The following is a 6000-nucleotide window of genomic DNA, read 5'->3' as shown; positions in this document are numbered from 1 at the left end:
GAAAGAAAGAAAGAAAGAAAGAAAGAAAGAGAAATGTCTAATATACAGATGGAAGCAGCCAAAAGATGGCCTCCTCACCCCCTTCAACCCTTAACCCACACCCCTCTTTCTACAAGGCTGAAATTATTTGCTCCACACGGCCCTCTTTGATCTGCAGTCCACTCCAGGCCTTGTGCGTCAGCCCTGACGTCAATCCAGCCAGAGAGAAAGAGCGAGAGCGAGAGCGAGAGAGGGGAGCGGGGGCTCTGGCAGTAGGTGGACAAGGCTGTGGGTGGGCTGAGAAGAAGGCCTGAATGAAAACACAGGCAGGCCTGGGAAATGGCAAGAGATCTGGAATAAAGAGCTGCCCCCCCCACGTTTATCAACCGAGACCCTAACCGCCGTGCTTTGCACTATTGTGGAATCAATCAATTCTTACTCTCAGACATCTCCGGGGTCCATTTTTACATTCTAATTGGATGCTGGGACCTTTGCAGGCTCTTATTATCACCCTTTCATTTCAGCTAAGTGTTGGGTGTTTTGTGGTGCATCTCATCGTGTGTCTCCTCAAATGGCAGCGCAAATCACCAAAGGCTTTACATAAAAAGATATTGATGTTGTTGTACAGGGTCTTAGGAAGCAGGCTGCTCAGTCGGTCCTGTCATTCTTTGGAGGGTCTTTCTGCCTCTTTCATCACTGCACTTTTCTTATTGCTTGAAGGACAAAGCACAGGTGTGACGGTCACCAGCCAGCTTGGCCATTTTGTGGCAAACTGATAATTTTAACACATCTGCTCTTTAGTCCTCTTGGCTCTCTAGACTGCAAAATGTTTAACTTAGTTTCTGCAATCCAGCGACTCTTGTGATGGCCTCGTTCTCCAAACTAGATTAACAGCAAAAGATTTTCTTACAGCCTACTTATTGAAATAGTTGGGGTTTGGCACACTGGTACAGCAGATTGCACTCTTGCCTCAAAATTCTAACTTTTGGGCATTACCTACATGGAAATGCGCGTTTTCACCTTGCATATTCTTTTATATCCGTAAGATGCACATTTTGGGTTGAGGGTTGAGGAAGTAATGTAATTTGGCTCAAGGTGAGTGAAGGTGGGTATGCAAGTGAGAGGCCTGCGATGAGTCGATCCCATGTGGAGCGTTATTGTGTGCCTGATGATATTAGGAATATCAATAAACGATTCATTCTTTTACACAGCCAGACAGCAAGCATTTTAAGTATGATTGTAAAATTCTCACTAAATGTTTAGTAATAAAGATTAAACCAACATCCAGAATTTGAATTCATAACTGCTAGACCACACATAACAAGTAACTTGTTTTGGCTGCTTAGACTTAAATCCGGTGAAATTCCAACTTACCGGCTCTCACTTAAATCTGCTCATGTTCACAAATTCTGGAGTCATACTGTACTTACTCTTTTAGATCATGATAGATAGATAGATAGATAGATAGATAGATAGATAGATAGATGTGAAATGCACTATATGATAGTGCCTTTCACATCTATCTATCTATCTATTATTATATAGTGCCTTTCACATCTATCTATCTATTATATAGTGCCTTTCACATCTATCTATCAACTATATAGTGACTTTCATATCTATCTATCTGTCTTTCTATCTATCTATCTATCTATCTATCTATCTATCTATCTATCTATCTATCTATCTATCTATCATATAGTGCCTTTCACATCTATCCATCTATCTACACTGCAAAAAACGAAATCTAAGCAAGTGAAAAGCACTTACGTATATCATGACGTTAAATCTTTTTTTCCTTATTGTAAGAATTATTGACTTGTCAAAAAAACTTGTATTTACAATTATTTAGCATGTTTTGAGAAATCTTCTCAAGTAAATTTTGTTTACCCCATTGGCAGATTTTTTTGCTAAATAAAAGCAAAACAACTCTCATTTAAAGTTTTTTTGTCTAGTTTTTGCATATGCATTTTTTGCAGTGTATCTATCTATCTATCTATCATATAGTGCCTTTCATATCTATCTATCCATCTATCTATCTATCACTTTGTGCCTTTCACATCCATCTATCTATCATATAGTGCCTTTCATATCTATCTATCTATCTATCTATCTATATAGTGCCTTTCAAATCCATCTATCTATTATATATTGCCTTTCATATCTATCTATCTATCTATCTATCTATCTATCTATCTATCTATCTATCTATCTATCGACCTAAAGACGCTATGCTAGTTTCTTTTTGACATATTTCATGTCCACAGCTTTTGTCCCTAAACTCCGTAAAGGTTTTCTTTAAACAGAGCGGACCTCAGACTGAGGCTCTCATATCCTCTAATTCTCAAACCTATGTGGCACACTTCTTAGGACGTTATTACCATATTGGCCCTGGAGATCCTGACTTCATTCATCTTTGCATGTGCCGACAGGACATCGCTCAGCTGTGGCTATTTCTGTAGTCACAGAATTCAAAGTAGGGGCCTTTCCAAATGTTCCAAGCAGTCAGCCCGGCAGTGAAACCATCAAGTCCTGCCTGACAACATAACTACAGTATCTACAGTATATGTGAGGAACGTGCATCACGTCTCGTCTATTTTTATTGAATGCTTCCTGCCTGTGAGCATGGATTTGAACAACGTCATGGAGTGATGCTAGTTTAGAGCATTTGGTAACATGAACCTGTGTCCAAAAATGAATTGTAGGGGTGTTTTTATTTATTATTTTTTTCATGTCTGGACAAAATGGCAGTGCAAGAGAAGGTCCTTCTTCTTCTCCTCCATGTAACCCACGGATGTCAAACTCCAGTCCTGGTGGGCCGCAGTGGCTGCAGGTTTTCATTCTAACCATTTTCTTCATTAGTGACCAGTTTTTGCTGCTAATTAACTTCTTTTGCTTTAGTTTTAATTAACTTGACTCAGGCCCCTTAGTTGTTTCTTTTTCCTTAATTAGCAACCAAACAAAAATGAGACACAAAACGAGCCGCCACATGACCAGCTAACCTGCGCCAGTCACACAATATCTGAAAATAAAGAAAGGTGAAGGTCTCAGTAAGGTTGATCTCCGAGGTCACCACAACATCAGAAAATCAACAGTTTTGGAAATGTCTACTGTGGCAGAATGAGAGCAGCAACAAGCCACAGAATTAAATAACGAGTTTAATTAGCAGCAATAATCGGCTTCTCATTAAGAGATTGGTTGGAGTGAAATTGGTTGGAGTTTGAAGACCCAATTTAGCTGCTCAACTTCCGGCTCGTTTCACGTCTCATTTCTGTTCGGCTGCCATTTCATGAAGAAAGGAATCAATTCAGAGGACCGAATCTTTCAAAACATGGCTATAAAAATGAAGGGAAAAGGTATTAATTAGCAGTGAAAACTAATCACTGATTAGGAAAAGGGTCAGAATGAAAACCTGCAGCCACTGTGGCCCACCAGGCCTGAAGTTGGACACCGCTGATGTAAACCCTTTCTCACTCTTTGTAACAAGTAAACGTTTTATCTGATCTTCCGCTAGTCGGCCAAATGTCCGGCCAGCAAGCCTTTCAGCAACATCCTGGTCTTATATTTTCATAAAAAGGTTTCCATGCTGACTCCGCTGTGGAACTCACTCCAGTCCTCATTTATAGAACAACAAACCAATTTTTTTCTTATGTTGTTCATTACGTTTTTTTTTTTTTTTTCCATCTTGCATGCCAAATAACGTCACGTGATCTTCTATAACATGGCGGGCATTGTCCCACCAGAAGCCCTTAATGCTTACGCTCTCCTGTCCATTCCCCTGTAATGAAAGCCGCAGTGCGTGCCTTAACTCATCCTCCAGAGTTACTAGGAGACCAAGGAAGTCGGTCTCCATGGTGACAGCATCGGGTATCCACTGAGTAAAGACACGATTTGCTTTCAAAGTCACAGCAGAGACATTTGGAATTGCGTGGCATCCACCAGTTTTAAACACTGCGCCCCCCCCCCCAAGTAAATGGATTCAGCTACATGAAGACATTTCTAGATTGAATCCACCTACTGGAGAGAATAGCAGGGCAATCAGATTGGGAAGATCTTCACACCGTAACAAATGCTCCGACAACACTTCATCCTCGAGCATGGGAAAGGCGCTATATAAAGAAAACCTATTCTTACTATCACCTTCCTCATCCTCTTCTTTGTATGAATCCTCTAATGGCATCCCTCCCTTATCAAGCACACCTAACGACTGGACCAGTTAGGAGTTAGGAAAACGGGAAGCCTGCTCCATCACAGGGTGAGAACTGTGAAGAAAATTCAGAATTGAACGCCCTCATGAATAGTCCCCTCCAGGAGGCGCTCTCTTGGAGCACCGCAGTGTGTTAAATGTGAAGCAAGTGCCTCTTCTGGGGGTCTTTTGTGTCTGCTGCTATCAATGCTTCCACCCGATGTACTCGTTAACTTTATTTTTATTCATGTGTTACTTATTGATTGATTGGCTGTGTTATCTGTCCTTTGTGTCTGTTGTATCCTTGTTTTATGTTTCCGCTGCTTCATGCATCTTAATTTCCCCGTTATGTTAATAAAGATGTGGTCAGGCGGTGGAAAGGCAATGTAGGATTTTTAGGACGCCAACCGGGTCATCCCTTTTATTCGTCGTCAGACAAAATAAACAGAACTAAAACAAATGAAAACAAAATACCCAACTTTGCGCTGCTCACCGGTCTGGTGCTTCTCATAAACTGTTCGTCTTGCTCTGGACTTCAAAGATGCCATCGACTGAGGCGCCTGTCCTTTATGGCGGTCGGACGGGAAGCGGCGGGGTTATGTGCTCTTACTGGGCGGCTTTCTCGGAGCTTTGTGGGAAGAAGACGAAAAGGACAAATTTAGTGGTAGCCCCCACCCCTTGTCTTGGCGGGTTATTACATACCTTTACTAAGCCTGTGGAAGAGTCCTGTGACACACAAGGGTGACAAACGTTTATTTAAACTAATAAATGCACATCTTCAGCAGAAAATCAGAGAAACTATAGAAAAAATCGGGAGTGGTCTTCCCTAGACCTTCTCATATACTCAAATATGGGGATGGATATTTGGTGAGTAAACCGCAAGACAATGATTATATTTTTATATTATGTACATTAGAGAACCACCAACAACAAATTAAATCAAACTGATAATATGTTGAACAATTATTATAAAAGTAAAGTTGAATAAATGGGACACTGCAGCTGTGTGAGTAAAAGGTAAAGTACCATATCTGGTTAACGGAAATAGGACAAAAGTTGATAGATACAGTATCTACGCTTTGTACCTAATACTTGTATGCAAAATTTAGTTGACCACAGTGAAAGTGTACTCAAGTTATGGTGTTTACACACAGACACACATACACACACAGACACACAGACAGAATTCCAAAAATGGTATTTTCGAACTCAGGGAGGTCAAAAACGTTGAGATTCATTGAAATTGTGACATCAAATTCTTAGAAGATTCCAAAACTTTCCCTTAGCTTTGTATACGACAAAGTCAGGAAGGTCTAAAACATTGAGATTCATTGAAATCTCGAAATCAGATTTTTGGACGATTCAAATACTTGCCCTATACTTTGCATACGAGAAAGTCAGAGAGGTCTAAAACATTGAGATTCATCGAAATCTCGACAACAAATTGTTGGCGGATTCCAATACTTTCCCTATACTTTGCATACGAGAAAGTCAGAGAGGTCTAAAATGTTGAGAATCATCAAAATCTCAACATCAAATTGTTGGAGGATTCCAATACATTCCCTACATTTTGTATACAAGAAAGTCAGGGACTGTTGAAATTCATCAAAATCTTGAAATTGAATTTTTGGACAATTACGATATTTTCCCTATACTTCGCATATGAGAAAGTCAGGGAGGGCTAAAATGTCGAGATTCATTGAAATCTCAACATCGAATCTTTGGATGATTCTAATACTTTGTATACGAGAAAGTAAAAACAAACACATACATATGGCGGGTGAACATGAAAACTTTACCCAGACAGTTCCCAGATGCGAGATTATAACTACTGC

The sequence above is a fragment of the Polypterus senegalus genome, chromosome 13 (assembly GCF_016835505.1).
Source record: "Polypterus senegalus isolate Bchr_013 chromosome 13, ASM1683550v1, whole genome shotgun sequence".
Classification (NCBI taxonomy): Eukaryota; Metazoa; Chordata; class Cladistia; order Polypteriformes; family Polypteridae; genus Polypterus; species Polypterus senegalus.
The sequence above is the reverse complement of the archived record's forward strand: the minus strand, read 5'-3'. Positions refer to the sequence as shown.